Below are 22,482 nucleotides of genomic sequence, written 5' to 3'. Positions count from 1 at the left end.
ATGGAGATATCTACACCGCTATCTGTAAACATAGAAATATCTACACCGCTATCTGAATAAACATGGAAATATCTACACCGCTCTCTGTATAAACATGGAAATATCAGCCCTTCTATCTGTATGAACATGGAAGTATCTACACCGCTATCTCTATGAACATGGAAATATCTACACCACTATCTGTTTGAACATGGAAATATCTAAACCACTATCTGCACGAAAATGGAAATATATACACAGCTATCTGCATATACATGGAAATATCTACACAGCTATCTCTTTACACATGGAAATAACTACACCGCTATCTGTATGAACATGGAAATATCTTCACCGCCATCTGTAGGAACATGGATATATCTACACAGCCATCTGGATGAACATGGAAATATCTACACCGCTATCTGTATGAACATGGAATTATCTACACCGCTATCTGTGTAAACATGCATACATCTTCACCGCTATCTGTATAAACATGGAAATATCTACACCGCTATCTGTATGAACATGGAAATATGTACACCGCTATCTGTTTGAACATGGAAATATCTACACCGCTATCTTCATGAAAATGGAAATATCTACACAGCGATCTGCATATACATGGAAATATCTACAAAGCTATCTCTTTACACGTGGAAATAAGTACAGCGCTATCTCTATAAACATGGAAATAGCTACACCGCCATCTGTATGAACATGGAAATATCTGCACTGCGATCTGTATGAACATATAAATATCTACACCGCCATCTATATTAAAATGGAGATATCTACACCGCTATCGGTATAAACTTGGAAATATCTACACTGCTATCTCTATGAACATGGAAATTTCTACACCGCTATCTGTATGAACATGGAAATAGCTACACCGCTATCTGTATGTACATGGAAATATCTACACCACTACCTGTATGAACATGGAAATATCTACACCGCTATTTGTATGAACATGGACATATCTACACAGCCATCTGGATGAACACGGAAATATCTACACCACTATCTGTATGAACATGGAAATATCTACACCGCTATCTGTGTAAATATGCATACATCTTCACCGCAATCTGTATAAAGATGGAAATAAATACACCGCTCTCTGTATGAACATGGAAATATCTACACCGCTATCTGTTTGAACATGGAAATATCTACACCGCTATCTCCATGAAAATGGAAATATCTACACAGCTATCTGCATATACATGGAAATATCTACACAGATATCTCTTTACACATGGAAATAACTACACCGCTATCTGTATGAACATGGAAATATCTTCACCGCCATCTGTATGAACATGGAAATAGCTGCACCGACATCTGTATGAACATATACATATCTACACGGCCATCTGTATTAAGATGGAGATATCTACACCGATATCTGTATAAACATGGAAATATCTACACCGCTATCTGTATAAACATGGCAATATCTACACCGCTATCTGTATAAACATGGAAATATCTACACCGCTATCAGCATGAACATGGATACATCTACACAGCCATCTGGATGAACATGGAAATATCATCCCCTCTATCTGTATGAACATGGAGATATCTACACCGCTATCTGTATGAACATGGAAATATCTAGACCGCTATCTGAATGAACATGGAAATACCTTCACCGCCATCTGTATGAACATGGATATATCTACACAGCCATGTGGATGAACATGGATATTTCTACACAGCCCTCTGGATGAACATGGAAATATCCACACCGCTATCTGTGTAAACATGCATACATCTTCACCGCTATCTGTATAAACATGGAAATATCTACACCGCTATCTGTATGAACATGCCAATACCTACACCGCTATCTGTTTGAAGATGGAAATATATACACCGCTATCTGCATGAAAATGGAAATATCTACACAGCAATCTGCATGAAAATGGAAATATCTACACAGCTATCTGCATATACATGGAAATATCTACACAGCTATCTCTTTTCACATGTAAATAACTACACCGCTATCTGTATGAACATGGAAATATCTACACCGCCTTCTGTATGAACATGGAAATATCTGCACCGCCATCTGTATGAACATATAAATATCTACACTGCCATCTGTATTAAGATGGAGATATCTACACCGCTATCTGAATAAACATGGAAATATCTACACCACTATCTGTATAAACATTTAAATATCAGCACCGCTATCTGTATGAACATGGAAATACCAGCCCCTCTAACTGTATGAACATGGAGATATCTACACCGCCTTCTGTATGAACATGGATATATCTACACAGCCATCTGGAGGAACATGGAAATATCTACACCGCTATCTGTATGAACATGGAAATAGCTACACCGCTATCTGTATGAACATGGAAATATCTACACCGCTATCTGTATGAACATGGAAATATCTACACCGCTATCTGTATGAACAGGGAAATAACTTCACCGCCATCTGTACGAACATGGATATATCTACAGAGCCATCTGGATGAACATGGAAATATCTACACCGCCATCTGTATGAACATATAAGTATCTACACCGCCATCTGTATTAAGATGGAGATATCTACTCCGCTATCTGTATAAACCTGGAAATATCTACACCGCTATCTGTATAAACATGGAAATATCTACACCGCTATCTGGATAAACATGGAAATTTCTACACCGCTACCTGTATAAACATGGAAATATCAGCACCGCTATCTCTAGGAACATGCAGATACCTAAACCGCCATCTCTATGAACATGGATATATCTACACAGCCATCTGGAGGAACATGGAAATATCTACAACGCTATCTGTACGAACATGGAAATATCTACACCGCTATCTGTATGAACATGGAAATAGCTAAACCGCTATCTGTATGAACATGGAAATATCTACACCACTATCTGAATGAACATGGAAATATCTACACCGCTATCTATATGAACATGGATATTTCTACACAGCCGTCTGGATGAACATGGAAATATCTACACCGCTATCTGTATGAACATGGAAATATCTACACCGCTATCTGTTTAAACATGCATACATCTTCACCGCAATCTGTATAAACATGGAAATATCTACACCGCTATCTGTATGAACATGGAAATAGCTACACCGCTATCTGTATGAACATGGAAATATCTACACCGCTATCTGTATGAACATGGATATATCTACACAGCCATCTGGATGAACATGGAATTATCTACAGCGCTATCTGTGTAAACATGCATACATCTTCACCGCTATCTGTATAAACATGGAAAATCTACACCGCTATCTGTATGAACATGGAAATATCTGCACCACTATCTATATGAACATGGAAATATCTACACCGCTATCTGTTTAAACATGGAAATATCTACACCGCTGTCTGCATGAAAATGGAAATATCTACACAGCTATCTGCATATACATGGAAATATCTACACAGCTATCTCTTTACACGTGGAAATAACTACACCGCTATCTGTTTGAACATGGAAATATCTACACCGCCATCTGTATGAACACGGAAATATCTGCACCGCCATCTGTATGAACATATAAATATCTACACGGCGATCTGTATTAAGATGGAGATATCTATACCGCCATCTGTATAAACATGGAAATATCTACACCGCTATCTGTATAAACATGGAAATATCTACACCGCTATCTGTATAAATATGGAAATATCTAAACCGCTACCTGTATAAACAGGGAAATATCAGCACCGCTATCTGTATGAACATGGAAATATCAGCCCCACTATCTGTATGAACATGGAAATACCTACACCGCTATCTGTGTGAACATGGAAATATCTTCACCGCCATCTGTATGAACATGGAAATATCTACACAGCCATCTGGATGAACATGGAAATATCTGCACCGCTATCTGTATGAACATGGAAATAGCTACACCGCTATCTGTATGAACATGGAAATATCTACACCGCTATCTGTATGAAAATGGAAAAATCTTCACCGCCATCTGTATGAACATGGATATATCTACACAGCCATCTGGATGAACATTGAAATATCTACACAGCTATCTGTATGAACATGCAAATATATACACCGCTATCTGTGTAAACATGCATACATCTTCAGCGCTATCTGTATAAACATGGAAATATCTACACCGCTATCTGTATGAACATGGAAATATCTACACCGCTATCTGTTTGAAGATGGAAATATCTACAACGCTATCTGAATGAACATGGAAATATCTACACCGCTATCTGTACGAACATGGAAATATCTAAACCGCTATCTGCATGAAAATAGAAATATCTACAAAGCTATCTGCATATACATGGAAATATCTACAAAGTTATCTCTTTACACTTGGAAATAACTACACCGCTATCTCTATAAACACGGAAATATCTACACTGCCATCTGTATGAACAAGGAAATATCTGCACCGCCATCTGTATAAACATATAAATGTCTACACCGCCATCTGTATTTAGATGGAGATATCAACACCGCTATCTGTATAAACTTGGAAGTATCTACACCGCTATCTGTATAAACATGGAAATATCAGCACGGCTATCTGTATGAACATGGAAATATCTACACCGCTATCTCTATGAACATGGAAATATCTACACCGCTATCTGTATGAACATGGAAATAGCTACACTGCTATCTGTATGAACATGGAAATATCTACACCACTATCTGTAGGAACATGGAAATATCTACACCGCTATCAGCATGAACATGGATATATCTACACAGCCATCTTGATGAACATGGAAATATCTACACCGCTATCTGCATGAACATGGAAATACCTACACCGCTATCTGTGTAAACATGCATACATCTTCACCGCAATCTGTATAAGCATGGAAATATCAACACAGCAATCTCTATGAACGTGGAAATATCAACACCGCTATCTGTTTGAACATGGAAATATCTAGACCGCTATCAGCATGAAAATGGAAATATCTACACAGCTATATGCATATACATGCAAATATCTACACATCTATCTCTTTACACATGTAAATAACTACACCGCTATCTGTATGAACACGGAAATGTCTGCACCGCCATCTGTATTAACATATAAATATCTACACCGCCATCTGTATTAAGATGGAGATATCTACACCGCTATCTGTATAAGCATGGAAATATCTACACCGCTATCTGAATAAACATGGAAATATCTACACCGCTATCTGTATAAACATGGAAATATCAGCACCGCTATCTGTATGAACATGGAAATATCAGCCCTTCTATCTGTATGAACATGGAAGTATCTACACCGCTATCTCTATGAAAATGGAAATATCTACACCGCTATCTGTTTGAACATGGAAATATCTAAACCGCTATCTGCACGAAAATGGAAATATATACACAGCTATCTGCATATACATGGAAATATCTACACAGCTATCTCTTTACACATGGAAATAACTACACCGCTATCTGTATGAACATGGAAATATCTTCACCTCCATCTGTAGGAACATGGATATATCTACACAGCCATCTGGATGAACATGGAAATATCTACACCGCTATCTGTATGAACATGGAATTATCTACACCGCTATCTGTATAAACATGGAAAATCTACACCGCTATCTGTATGAACATGGAAATATCTGCACCACTATCTATATGAACATGGAAATATCTACACCGCTATCTGTTTGAACATGGAAATATCTACACGGCTATCTGCATGAAAATGGAAATATCTACACTGCTATCTGCATATACATGGAAATATCTACACAGCTATCTCTTTACACATGGAAATAAGTACACCGCTATCTGTATGAACATGGAAATATCTACACCGCCATCTGTATGAACATGGAAATATCTGCACCGCCATCTGTATGAACATATAAATATCTACACCGCCATCTGTATTAAGATGGAGATATCTACACCGCTATCTGTATAAACATGGAAATATCTACACCGCTATCTCTATAAACATGGAAATATCTACACCGCTATCTGTATAAACATGGAAATATCTACACTGCTACCTGTATAAACATGGAAATATCAGCACCGCTATCTGTATGAACATGGAAATATCTGCACCGCCATCTGTATGAACATATAAATATCTACACCGCCATCTGTATTAAGATGGAGATATCTACACCGCTATCTGAATAAACATGGAAATATCTACACCGCTATCTGTATAAACATGGAAATATCAGCCCCACTATCTGTATGAACATGGAAATACCTACACCGCTATCTGTGTGAACATGGAAATATCTTCACCGCCATCTGTATGAACATGGAAATATCTACACAGCCATCTGGATGAACATGGAAATATCTGCACCGCTATCTGTATGAACATGGAAATAGCTACACCGCTATCTGTATGAACATGGAAATATCTACACCGCTATCTGTATGAAAATGGAAAAATCTTCACCGCCATCTGTATGAACATGGATATATCTACACAGCCATCTGGATGAACATTGAAATATCTACACAGCTATCTGTATGAACATGCAAATATATACACCGCTATCTGTGTAAACATGCATACATCTTCAGCGCTATCTGTATAAACATGGAAATATCTACACCGCTATCTGTATGAACATGGAAATATCTACACCGCTATCTGTTTGAAGATGGAAATATCTACAACGCTATCTGAATGAACATGGAAATATCTACACCGCTATCTGTACGAACATGGAAATATCTAAACCGCTATCTGCATGAAAATAGAAATATCTACAAAGCTATCTGCATATACATGGAAATATCTACAAAGTTATCTCTTTACACTTGGAAATAACTACACCGCTATCTCTATAAACACGGAAATATCTACACTGCCATCTGTATGAACAAGGAAATATCTGCACCGCCATCTGTATAAACATATAAATGTCTACACCGCCATCTGTATTTAGATGGAGATATCAACACCGCTATCTGTATAAACTTGGAAGTATCTACACCGCTATCTGTATAAACATGGAAATATCAGCACGGCTATCTGTATGAACATGGAAATATCTACACCGCTATCTCTATGAACATGGAAATATCTACACCGCTATCTGTATGAACATGGAAATAGCTACACTGCTATCTGTATGAACATGGAAATATCTACACCACTATCTGTAGGAACATGGAAATATCTACACCGCTATCAGCATGAACATGGATATATCTACACAGCCATCTTGATGAACATGGAAATATCTACACCGCTATCTGCATGAACATGGAAATACCTACACCGCTATCTGTGTAAACATGCATACATCTTCACCGCAATCTGTATAAGCATGGAAATATCAACACAGCAATCTCTATGAACGTGGAAATATCAACACCGCTATCTGTTTGAACATGGAAATATCTAGACCGCTATCAGCATGAAAATGGAAATATCTACACAGCTATATGCATATACATGCAAATATCTACACATCTATCTCTTTACACATGTAAATAACTACACCGCTATCTGTATGAACACGGAAATGTCTGCACCGCCATCTGTATTAACATATAAATATCTACACCGCCATCTGTATTAAGATGGAGATATCTACACCGCTATCTGTATAAGCATGGAAATATCTACACCGCTATCTGAATAAACATGGAAATATCTACACCGCTATCTGTATAAACATGGAAATATCAGCACCGCTATCTGTATGAACATGGAAATATCAGCCCTTCTATCTGTATGAACATGGAAGTATCTACACCGCTATCTCTATGAAAATGGAAATATCTACACCGCTATCTGTTTGAACATGGAAATATCTAAACCGCTATCTGCACGAAAATGGAAATATATACACAGCTATCTGCATATACATGGAAATATCTACACAGCTATCTCTTTACACATGGAAATAACTACACCGCTATCTGTATGAACATGGAAATATCTTCACCTCCATCTGTAGGAACATGGATATATCTACACAGCCATCTGGATGAACATGGAAATATCTACACCGCTATCTGTATGAACATGGAATTATCTACACCGCTATCTGTATAAACATGGAAAATCTACACCGCTATCTGTATGAACATGGAAATATCTGCACCACTATCTATATGAACATGGAAATATCTACACCGCTATCTGTTTGAACATGGAAATATCTACACGGCTATCTGCATGAAAATGGAAATATCTACACTGCTATCTGCATATACATGGAAATATCTACACAGCTATCTCTTTACACATGGAAATAAGTACACCGCTATCTGTATGAACATGGAAATATCTACACCGCCATCTGTATGAACATGGAAATATCTGCACCGCCATCTGTATGAACATATAAATATCTACACCGCCATCTGTATTAAGATGGAGATATCTACACCGCTATCTGTATAAACATGGAAATATCTACACCGCTATCTCTATAAACATGGAAATATCTACACCGCTATCTGTATAAACATGGAAATATCTACACTGCTACCTGTATAAACATGGAAATATCAGCACCGCTATCTGTATGAACATGGAAATATCTGCACCGCCATCTGTATGAACATATAAATATCTACACCGCCATCTGTATTAAGATGGAGATATCTACACCGCTATCTGAATAAACATGGAAATATCTACACCGCTATCTGTATAAACATGGAAATATCAGCACCGCTATCTGTATGAACATGGAAATATCAGCCCCTCTATCTGTATGAACATGGAGATATCTACACCGCCACCTGTATGAACATGGATATATCTTCACAGCCATCTGGATGAACATGGAAATATCTACACCGCTATCTGAATGAACATGGAAATAGCTGCACCGCTATCTGTATGAACATGGAAATATCTACACCGCTATCTGTATGAACATGGAAATATCTACACCGCTATCTGTATGAACATGGAAATATCTTCACCGCCATCTGTACGAACATGGATATATCTACAGAGACATCTGGATGAACATGGAAATATCTACAACGCCATCTGTATGAACATGTAAATATCTACACCGCCATCTGTATTAAGATGGAGATATCTACACCGCTATCTGCATAAACATGGAAATATCAACACCGCTATCTGTATAAACATGGAAATATCTACACCGCTATCTGTAAAAACATAGAAAGATCTACACCGCTGCCTGTATAAACATGGAAATATCAGCACCGCTATCTGTATGAACATGGAAATATCTACACCGCTATCTGTATGAACATGGACATATCTACACCGCTATCTGTATGAACATGGATATATCTACACAGCCCTCTGGATGAACATGGAAATCTCTACACTGCTATCTGTGTAAACTTGCATACATCTTCACCGCTATCTGTATAAACATGGAAATATCTACACCGCTATCTCTATGAACATGGAAATACCTATACCGCTATCTGTTTGCAGATGGAAATATATACACAGCTACCTGCATGAAAATGGAAATATCTACACAGCTATCTGCATATAGATGGAAATATCTACACAGCTATCTCTTTACACCTTGAAATATATACACCGCTATCTGTATGAACATGGAAATATCAGCTCCGCTATCTGTAAAACATGGAAATATCTACACCGCTATCTGTATGAACATGGAAATATCTACACCGCTATCTGTATGAACATGGATATATCTACACAGCCCTCTGGATGAACATGGAAATATCCACACCGCTATCTGTGTAAACATGCATACATCTTCACCGCTATCTGTATAAACATGGAAATATCTACACCGCTATCTGTATGAACATGGAAATATCTACACCGCTATCTGTTTGAAGATGAAAATATATACATCGCTATCTGCATGAAAATGGAAATATCTACACAGCTATCCGCATATAGATGGAAATATCTACACAGCAATCTCTTTACACATGGAAATAACTACACCGCTATCTGTATGAACATGGACATATCTACACCGCCATCTGTATGAACATGGAAATATCTGCACGGCCATCTGTATGAACATATAAATATCTACACCGCCATCTGTATTAAGATGGAGATATCTACACCGCTATCTGAATAAACATGGAAATATCTACACTGCTATCTGTATAAACATGGAAATATATACACCACTATCTGTATAAACATGGAAATATCTACACCGCTACCTGTATAAACATGGAAATATCAGCACCGCTATCTCTATGAACCTGGAAATGTCTACACCGCTATCTGAATGAACATGGAAATATCTACACCGCTATCTGTTTGAACATGTAAATATCTACACCGCTTTCTGCATGAAAACGGAAATATCTACAAAGATATCTGCATATACATGGAAATATCTACACAGCTATCTCTTTACACATGGAAATAACTAAACCGCTATCTCTATAAACATGGAAATATCTACACCGCCATCTGTATGAACATGGAAATATCTGCACCGCCATCTGTATGAACATATAAATATCTACACCGCCATCTGTATTAAGAAGGAAATATCAAAACCGCTATCTGTATAAACATGGAAATATCTACACCGCTGCCTGTATAAACATGGAAATATCAGCACCGCTCTCTGTATGAAAATGGAGACATCTACACCGCTATCTGTATGAACACGGAAATATCTACACTGCTATCTGTATGAACATGGAAATAGCTACACCGTTATCTGTATGAACATGGAAATAGCTACACCGCTACCTGTATGAACATGGAAATATCTACACCGCTATCTGTATGAACATGGATATATCTACACAGCCATCTGGATGAACATGGAAATATCTACACCGCTATCTGTATGAACATGGAAATATCTACACCGCTATCTGTATGAACATGGATATATCTACACAGCCATCTGGATGAACATGGAAATATCTACACCGCTATCTTTGTAAACATGCATACATCTTCTCCGCTATCTGTATAAACATGGAAATATCTACACTGCTATCTGTATGAACATGGAAATATCTGCACCGCTATCTGTATGAACATGGAAATATCTACACCGCTATCTGTTTGAACATGGAAATATCTACACCGCTATCTGCATGAAAATGGAAATATCTACACTGCTATCTGCATATACATGGAAATATCTACACAGCTATCTCTTTACACATGGAAATTACTACACCGCCATCTGTATGAACATGGAAATATCTACACCGCCATCTGTTTGAACATGGAAATATCTGCACCGCCATCTGTATGAACATATAAATATCTACACCGCCATCTGTATTAAGATGGAGATATCTACACCGCTATCTGTATAAACATGGAAATATCTACACCGCTATCTGTATAAACATGGAAATATCTACACCGCTATCTGTATAAACATGGAAATATCTACACCGCTACCTGTATAAACATGGAAATATCAGCACCGCTATCTGTATGAACATGGAAATATCTGCACCGCCATCTGTATGAACATATAAATATCTACACCGCCATCTGTATTAAGATGGAGATATCTACACCGCTATCTGAATAAACATGGAAATATCTACACCGCTATCTGTATAAACATGGAAATATCAGCACCGCTATCTGTATGAACATGGAAATATCAGCCCCTCTATCTGTATGAACATGGAGATATCTACACCGCCACCGGTATGAACATGGATATATCTTCACAGCCATCTGGATGAACATGGAAATATCTACACCGCTATCTGAATGAACATGGAAATAGCTGCACCGCTATCTGTATGAACATGGAAATATCTACACCGCTATCTGTATGAACATGGAAATATCTACACCGCTATCTGTATGAACATGGAAATATCTTCACCGCCATCTGTACGAACATGGATATATCTACAGAGCCATCTGGATGAACATGGAAATATCTACAACGCCATCTGTATGAACATATAAATATCTACACCGCCATCTGTATTAAGATGGAGATATCTACACCGCTATCTGCATAAACATGGAAATATCAACACCGCTATCTGTATAAACATGGAAATATCTACACCGCTATCTGTAAAAACATAGAAAGATCTACACCGCTGCCTGTATAAACATGGAAATATCAGCACCGCTATCTGTATGAACATGGAAATATCTACACCGCTATCTGTATGAACATGGACATATCTACACCGCTATCTGTATGAACATGGATATATCTACACAGCCCTCTGGATGAACATGGAAATCTCTACACTGCTATCTGTGTAAACTTGCATACATCTTCACCGCTATCTGTATAAACATGGAAATATCTACACCGCTATCTCTATGAACATGGAAATACCTACACCGCTATCTGTTTGCAGATGGAAATATATACACAGCTACCTGCATGAAAATGGAAATATCTACACAGCTATCTGCATATAGATGGAAATATCTACACAGCTATCTCTTTACACCTTGAAATATCTACACCGCTATCTGTATGAACATGGAAATATCAGCTCCGCTATCTGTATGAACATGGAAATATCTACACCGCTATCTGTATGAACATGGAAATACCTACACCGCTATCTGTATGAACATGGATATATCTACACAGCCCTCTGGATGAACATGGAAATATCCACACCGCTATCTGTGTAAACATGCATACATCTTCACCGCTATCTGTATAAACATGGAAATATCTACACCGCTATCTGTATGAACATGGAAATATCTACACCGCTATCTGTTTGAAGATGAAAATATATACATCGCTATCTGCATGAAAATGGAAATATCTACACAGCTATCCGCATATAGATGGAAATATCTACACAGCAATCTCTTTACACATGGAAATAACTACACCGCTATCTGTATGAACATGGACATATCTACACCGCCATCTGTATGAACATGGAAATATCTGCACGGCCATCTGTATGAACATATAAATATCTACACCGCCATCTGTATTAAGATGGAGATATCTACACCGCTATCTGAATAAACATGGAAATATCTACACTGCTATCTGTATAAACATGGAAATATATACACCACTATCTGTATAAACATGGAAATATCTACACCGCTACCTGTATAAACATGGAAATATCAGCACCGCTATCTCTATGAACCTGGAAATGTCTACACCGCTATCTGAATGAACATGGAAATATCTACACCGCTATCTGTTTGAACATGTAAATATCTACACCGCTTTCTGCATGAAAACGGAAATATCTACAAAGATATGTGCATATACATGGAAATATCTACACAGCTATCTCTTTACACATGGAAATAACTACACCGCTATCTCTATAAACATGGAAATATCTACACCGCCATCTGTATGAACATGGAAATATCTGCACTGCCATCTGTATGAACATATAAATATCTACACCGCCATCTGTATTAAGAAGGAAATATCAAAACCGCTATCTGTATAAACATGGAAATATCTACACCGCTGCCTGTATAAACATGGAAATATCAGCACCGCTCTCTGTATGAAAATGGAGACATCTACACCGCTATCTGTATGAACATGGAAATATCTACACTGCTATCTGTATGAACATGGAAATAGCTACACCGTTATCTGTATGAACATGGAAATAGCTACACCGCTACCTGTATGAACATGGAAATATCTACACCGCTATCTGTATGAACATGGATATATCTACACAGCCATCTGGATGAACATGGAAATATCTACACCGCTATCTGTATGAACATGGAAATATCTACACCGCTATCTGTATGAACATGGATATATCTACACAGCCATCTGGATGAACATGGAAATATCTACACCGCTATCTTTGTAAACATGCATACATCTTCTCCGCTATCTGTATAAACATGGAAATATCTACACTGCTATCTGTATGAACATGGAAATATCTGCACCGCTATCTGTATGAACATGGAAATATCTACACCGCTATCTGTTTGAACATGGAAATATCTACACCGCTATCTGCATGAAAATGGAAATATCTACACTGCTATCTGCATATACATGGAAATATCTACACAGCTATCTCTTTACACATGGAAATTACTACACCGCCATCTGTATGAACATGGAAATATCTACACCGCCATCTGTTTGAACATGGAAATAGCTGCACCGCCATCTGTATGAACGTATAAATATCTACACTGCCATCTGTATTAAGATGGAGATATCTACACCGCTATCTGTATAAACATGGAAATATCTACACCGCTATCTGTATAAACATGGAAATATCTACACCGCTACCTGTGTAAACATGGAAATATCAGCACCGCTATCTGTATGAACATGGAAATATCTACACTGCTATCTGTATGAACATGGAAATATCTACACCGCTATCTGTATGAACATGGATATATCAACACAGCCCTCTGGATGAACATGGAAATATCCACACCGCTATCTGTGTAAACATGCATACATCTTCACCGCTATCTGTATAAACATGGAAATATCTACACCGCTATCTCTATGAACATGGAAATATCTACACCGCTATCTGTTTGTAGATGGAAATATATACACCGCTATCTGCATGAAAATGGAAATATCTACACAGCAATCTGCATATAGATGGAAATATCTACACAGCTATCTCTTAACACATGGAAATAACTACACCGCTATCTGTATGAACATGGAAATATCTACACCGCCATCTGTATGAACATGGAAATATCTGCACCGCCATCTGTATGAACATATAAATATCTACACCACCATCTCTTTTAAGATGGAGATATCTACACTGCTATCTGAATAAACATGGAAATATCTACACCGCTATCTGTATAAACATGGAAATATCTACACCGCTATCTGTATCAACATGGAAATATCTACACCGCTACCTGTATAAACATGGATATATCAGCACCGCTATCTGTATGAACCTGGAAATATCTACACCGCTATCTGTATGAACATATAAATATCTACACCGCTATCTGTATGAACATGGAAGTATCTACAAAGCTATCTGAATGAACATGGAAATATCTACACCGCTATCTTTTTGAACATGTAAATATCTACACCGCTATCTGCATGAAAATGGAAATATCTACAAAGCTATCTGCATATACATGGAAATATCTACACAGCTATCTCTTTACACATGGAAATAGCTGCACCGCTATCTGTATGAACATGGAAATATCTACACCGCTATCTGTATGAACATGGAAATATCTACACCGCTATCTGTATGAACATGGAAATATCTTCACCGCCATCTGTACGAACATGGATATATCTACAGAGCCATCTGGATGAACATGGAAATATCTACAACGCCATCTGTATGAAAATATAAATATCTACACCGCCATCTGTATTAAGATGGAGATATCTACACCGCTATCTGCATAAACATGGAAATATCAACACCGCTATCTGTATAAACATGGAAATATCTACACCGCTATCTGTAAAAACATAGAAAGATCTACACCGCTGCCTGTATAAACAAGGAAATATCAGCACCGCTATCTGTATGAACATGGAAATATCTACACCGCTATCTGTATGAACATGGACATATCTACACCGCTATCTGTATGAACATGGATATATCTACACAGCCCTCTGGATGAACATGGAAATCTCTACACTGCTATCTGTGTAAACTTGCATACATCTTCACCGCTATCTGTATAAACATGGAAATATCTACACCGCTATCTCTATGAACATGGAAATACCTACACCGCTATCTGTTTGCAGATGGAAATATATACACAGCTACCTGCATGAAAATGGAAATATCTACACAGCTATCTGCATATAGATGGAAATATCTACACAGCTATCTCTTTACACCTTGAAATATCTACACCGCTATCTGTATGAACATGGAAATATCAGCTCCGCTATCTGTATGAACATGGAAATATCTACACCGCTATCTGTATGAACATGGAAATATCTACACCGCTATCTGTATGAACATGGATATATCTACACAGCCCTCTGGATGAACATGGAAATATCCACACCGCTATCTGTGTAAACATGCATACATCTTCACCGCTATCTGTATAAACATGGAAATATCTACACCGCTATCTGTATGAACATGGAAATATCTACACCGCTATCTGTTTGAAGATGAAAATATATACATCGCTATCTGCATGAAAATGGAAATATCTACACAGCTATCCGCATATAGATGGAAATATCTACACAGCAATCTCTTTACACATGGAAATAACTACACCGCTATCTGTATGAACATGGACATATCTACACCGCCATCTGTATGAACATGGAAATATCTGCACGGCCATCTGTATGAACATATAAATATCTACACCGCCATCTGTATTAAGATGGAGATATCTACACCACTATCTGAATAAACATGGAAATATCTACACTGCTATCTGTATAAACATGGAAATATATACACCACTATCTGTATAAACATGGAAATATCTACACCGCTACCTGTATAAACATGGAAATATCAGCACCGCTATCTCTATGAACCTGGAAATGTCTACACCGCTATCTGAATGAACATGGAAATATCTACACCGCTATCTGTTTGAACATGTAAATATCTACACCGCTTTCTGCATGAAAACGGAAATATCTACAAAGATATCTGCATATACATGGAAATATCTACACAGCTATCTCTTTACACATGGAAATAACTACATCGCTATCTCTATAAACATGGAAATATCTACACCGCCATCTGTATGAACATGGAAATATCTGCACCGCCATCTGTATGAACATATAAATATCTACACCGCCATCTGTATTAAGAAGGAAATATCAAAACCGCTATCTGTATAAACATGGAAATATCTACACCGCTGCCTGTATAAACATGGAAATATCAGCACCGCTCTCTGTATGAAAATGGAGACATCTACACCGCTATCTGTATGAACATGGAAATATCTACACTGCTATCTGTATGAACATGGAAATAGCTACACCGTTATCTGTATGAACATGGAAATAGCTACACCGCTACCTGTATGAACATGGAAATATCTACACCGCTATCTGTATGAACATGGATATATCTACACAGCCATCTGGATGAACATGGAAATATCTACACCGCTATCTGTATGAACATGGAAATATCTACACCGCTATCTGTATGAACATGGATATATCTACACAGCCATCTGGATGAACATGGAAATATCTACACCGCTATCTTTGTAAACATGCATACATCTTCTCCGCTATCTGTATAAACATGGAAATATCTACACTGCTATCTGTATGAACATGGAAATATCTGCACCGCTATCTGTATGAACATGGAAATATCTACACCGCTATCTGTTTGAACATGGAAATATCTACACCGCTATCTGCATGAAAATGGAAATATCTACACTGCTATCTGCATATACATGGAAATATCTACACAGCTATCTCTTTACACATGGAAATTACTACACCGCCATCTGTATGAACATGGAAATATCTACACCGCCATCTGTTTGAACATGGAAATAGCTGCACCGCCATCTGTATGAACGTATAAATATCTACACTGCCATCTGTATTAAGATGGAGATATCTACACCGCTATCTGTATAAACATGGAAATATCTACACCGCTATCTGTATAAACATGGAAATATCTACACCGCTATCTGTATAAACATGGAAATATCTACACCGCTACCTGTGTAAACATGGAAATATCAGAACCGCTATCTGTATGAACATGGAAATATCTACACTGCTATCTGTATGAAGATGGAAATATCTACACCGCTATCTGTATGAACATGGATATATCTACACAGCCCTCTGGATGAACATGGAAATATCCACACCGCTATCTGTGTAAACATGCATACATCTTCACCGCTATCTGTATAAACATGGAAATATCTACACCGCTATCTCTATGAACATGGAAATATCTACACCGCTATCTGTTTGTAGATGGAAATATATACACCGCTATCTGCATGAAAATGGAAATATCTACACAGCAATCTGCATATAGATGGAAATATCTACACAGCTATCTCTTAACACATGGAAATAACTACACCGCTATCTGTATGAACATGGAAATATCTACACCGCCATCTGTATGAACATGGAAATATCTGCACCGCCATCTGTATGAACATATAAATATCTACACCACCATCTCTTTTAAGATGGAGATATCTACACTGCTATCTGAATAAACATGGAAATATCTACACCGCTATCTGTATAAACATGGAAATATCTACACCGCTATCTGTATCAACATGGAAATATCTACACCGCTACCTGTATAAACATGGATATATCAGCACCGCTATCTGTATGAACCTGGAAATATCTACACCGCTATCTGTATGAACATATAAATATCTACACCGCTATCTGTATGAACATGGAAGTATCTACAAAGCTATCTGAATGAACATGGAAATATCTACACCGCTATCTTTTTGAACATGTAAATATCTACACCGCTATCTGCATGAAAATGGAAATATCTACAAAGCTATCTGCATATACATGGAAATATCTACACAGCTATCTCTTTACACATGGAAGTAACTACACCGCTATATCTATAAACCTGGAAATATCTACACCACCATGTGTATGAACATGGAAATATCTGCACCACAATCTGTATGAACATATAAATATCTACACCGCCATCTGTATTAAGAAGGAAATATCTAAAAGCTATCTGTATGAACATTGAAATATCAGCACCGCTCTCTGTATGAAAATGGAAATATCTACACCGCTATCTGTATGAACATGGAAATATCTACACTGCTATCTGTAGGAACATGGAAATAGCTACACCGTTATGTGTATGAAAATGGAAATAGCTACACCGCTATCTGTATGAACATGGAAATATCTACACCGCTACCTGTATGAACATGGAAATATCTACACCGCTATCTGTATGAACATGGATATATCTACACAGCCATCTGGATGAACATGGAAATGTCTACACCGCTATCTGTGTAAACATGCATACATCTTCACCGCTATCTGTATGAACATGGAAATATCTTCACCGCCATCTGTGTAAACATGCATACACCTTCACCGCTACCTGTATAAACATGGAAATATCTACACCGCTATCTGTGTAAACATGCATAAACCTTCACCGCTATCTGTATAACCATGGAAATATCTACACCGCTATCTGTATGAACATGGAAATATCTACACCGCTATCTGTTTGAACATGGAATTATCTAAACCGCTATCTGCATGAAAATGGAAATATCTACAAAGTTATCTGCATATACATGGAAATATGTACACAGCTATCTCTTTACACGTGGAAATAACTACACCGCTATCTATATGAATATGGAAATATCTTCACCGCCATCTGTATGAACATGTATATATCTACACAGCCATCTGGATGAACATGGAAATATCTACACCGCTATCTGTATGAAGTTGGAAATATCTGCAACGCTATCTGTGTAAACATGCATAGATCTTCACCGCTATCTATATAAACATGGAAATATCTACACTGCTATCTGTATGAACATGGATATATCTACACCGCTATCTGAACATGGAAATATCTACACCGCTATCTGCATGAAAATGGAAATATCTACACAGCTATCTGCATATACATGGAAATATCTACAAAGCTATCTCTTTACACATGGAAATAACTACAGCGCTATCTCTATAAACATACAAATATCTACACCGCCATCTGTATGAACATGGAAATATCTGCAATGCCATCTGTATGAAAATATAAATATCTACACCGCCATCTATATTAAGATGGAGATATCTACACCGCTATCTACATGAAAATGGAAATATCTACACTGCTATCTGCATATACATTTAAATATCTACACAGCTATCTCTTTACACATGGAAATAAATACACCGTTATCTGTATGAACATGGAGATATCTACACCGCCATCTGTATGAACATGGAAATATCTGCACCGCCATCTGTATGAAAATATAAATATCTACACCGCCATCTGTATTAAGATAGAGATATCTCCACTGCTATCTGTATAAACATGGAAATATCTACACCGCTATTTGTATAAACATGGAAATATCTACACCGCTATCTGTATATACATGGAAATATCTACACCACTACCTGTAGAAACATGGAAATATCAGCACCGATATCTATATGAACATGGAAATATCTACACCGCTATCTGTATGAACATGGAAATATCTACACCGCTATCTGTATGAACATGGAAATATCTACACCGCTCTCTGTATGAACATGGAAATATCTACACCGCTATCTGTTTGAACATGGAAATATCTACACCGCTGTCTGCATGAAAGTGGAAATATCTACACAGCTATCTGCATATACATGGAAATATCTACACAGCTATCTCTTTACACATGGAAATAACTACACCGCTATCTCTATAAACATGGAAATATCTACACAGACATCTGTATGGACATGGAAATATCTGCACCACCATCTCTATGAACATATAAATATCTACACCGCCATCTGTATTAAGAAGGAGATATCTACACCGCTATCTGTATAAAGATGGAAATATCTACACCGCTATCTGTATAAACATGGAAATATCTACACCGGTATCTGTATAAACATGGAAATATCTACACCGCTACCTGTATAAACATGGAAATATCAGCACCGCTATCGGTATGAACATGGAAATATCTACACCGCTATCTGTATGAACATGGATATATCTACACCGCTATCTGTATGAACATGGAAATATCTTCACCGCCATCTGTATGAACATGGATATATCTACACAGCCATCTGTATGAACATGGAAATATCTACACCGCTATCGGTATGAACATGGAAATATCTACACCGCTATCTGTATGAACATGGAAATATCTTCACCGCCATCTGTGCAAACATGCATTCACATTCATCGCTATCTGTATAACCATGGAGATATCTACACTGCTATCTGTATGAACATGGAAATATCTACACCGCTATCTGTTTGAACATGGAAATATCTAAACCGCTATCTACATGAAAATGGAAATATCTACACAGCTATCTGCATGTTCATGGAAATATCTACACAGCTATCTCTTTACACGTGGAAATAACTACACCGCTATCTGTATGAACATGGAAATATCTTCACCGCCATCTGTATGAACATGGATATATCTACACAGCCATCTGGATGAACATGGAAATATCTACACCGCTATCTGTATGAAGATGGAAATATCCACAAGGCTATCTGTGTAAACATGCATACATCTTCACCGCTATCTATATAAACATGGAAATATCTACACTGCTATCGGTATGAACAAGGAAATATCGACACCGCTATCTGTCTGAACATGGAAATATCTACACTGCTATCTGCATGAAAATGGAAATATCTACACAGCGATCTGCATATACATGGAAATATCTAGACAGCTATCTCTTTACACATGGAAATAACAACACCGCTATCTGTATGAACATGGAAATATCTACACCGCCATCTGTATGAACATGGAAATATCTGCACTGCCATCTGTATGAACATATAAATATCTACACCGCCATCTATATTAAGATGGAGATATCTACACCGCTATCTGTATAAACATGGAAATATCTACACCGCTATCTGTATAAACATGGAAATATCTACACCGCTATCTGTATAAACATGGAAATATCTACACCGCTACCTGTATAAACATGGAAATATCAGCACCGCTATCTGTATGAACATGGAAATATCTGCACCGCCATGTGTATGAACATATAAATATCTACACCGCCATCTGTATTAAGATGGAGATATCTACACCGCTATCTGAATAAACATGGAAATATCTACACCGCTATCTGTATAAACATGGAAATATCAGCACCGCTATCTGTATGAACATGGAAATATCAGCCCCTCTATCTGTATGAACATGGAGATATCTACACCGCCACCTGTATGAACATGGATATAGCTTCACAGCCATCTGGATGAACATGGAAATATCTACACCGCTATCTGAATGAACATGGAAATAGCTGCACCGCTATCTGTATGAACATGGAAATATCTACACCGCTATCTGTATGAACATGGAAATATCTACACCGTTATCTGTATGAACATGGAAATATCTTCACCGCCATCTGTACGAACATGGATATATCTACAGAGCCATCTGGATGAACATGGAAATATCTACAACGCCATCTGTATGAACATATAAATATCTACACCGCCATCTGTATTAAGATGGAGATACCTACACCGCTATCTGTATAAACATGGAAATATCAACACCGCTATCTGTATAAACATGGAAATATCTACACCGCTATCTGTATAAACATAGAAATATTTACACCGCTGCCTGTATAAACATGGAAATATCAGCACCGCTATCTGTATGAACATGGAAATATCTACACCGCTATCTGTATGAACATGGACATATCTACACCGCTATCTGTATGAACATGGATATATCTAAACAGCCCTCTGGATG

Source organism: Gorilla gorilla, chromosome 7 (assembly GCF_029281585.2).
Source record: "Gorilla gorilla gorilla isolate KB3781 chromosome 7, NHGRI_mGorGor1-v2.1_pri, whole genome shotgun sequence".
Classification (NCBI taxonomy): Eukaryota; Metazoa; Chordata; class Mammalia; order Primates; family Hominidae; genus Gorilla; species Gorilla gorilla.
This window is presented reverse-complemented; position numbering follows the sequence as displayed.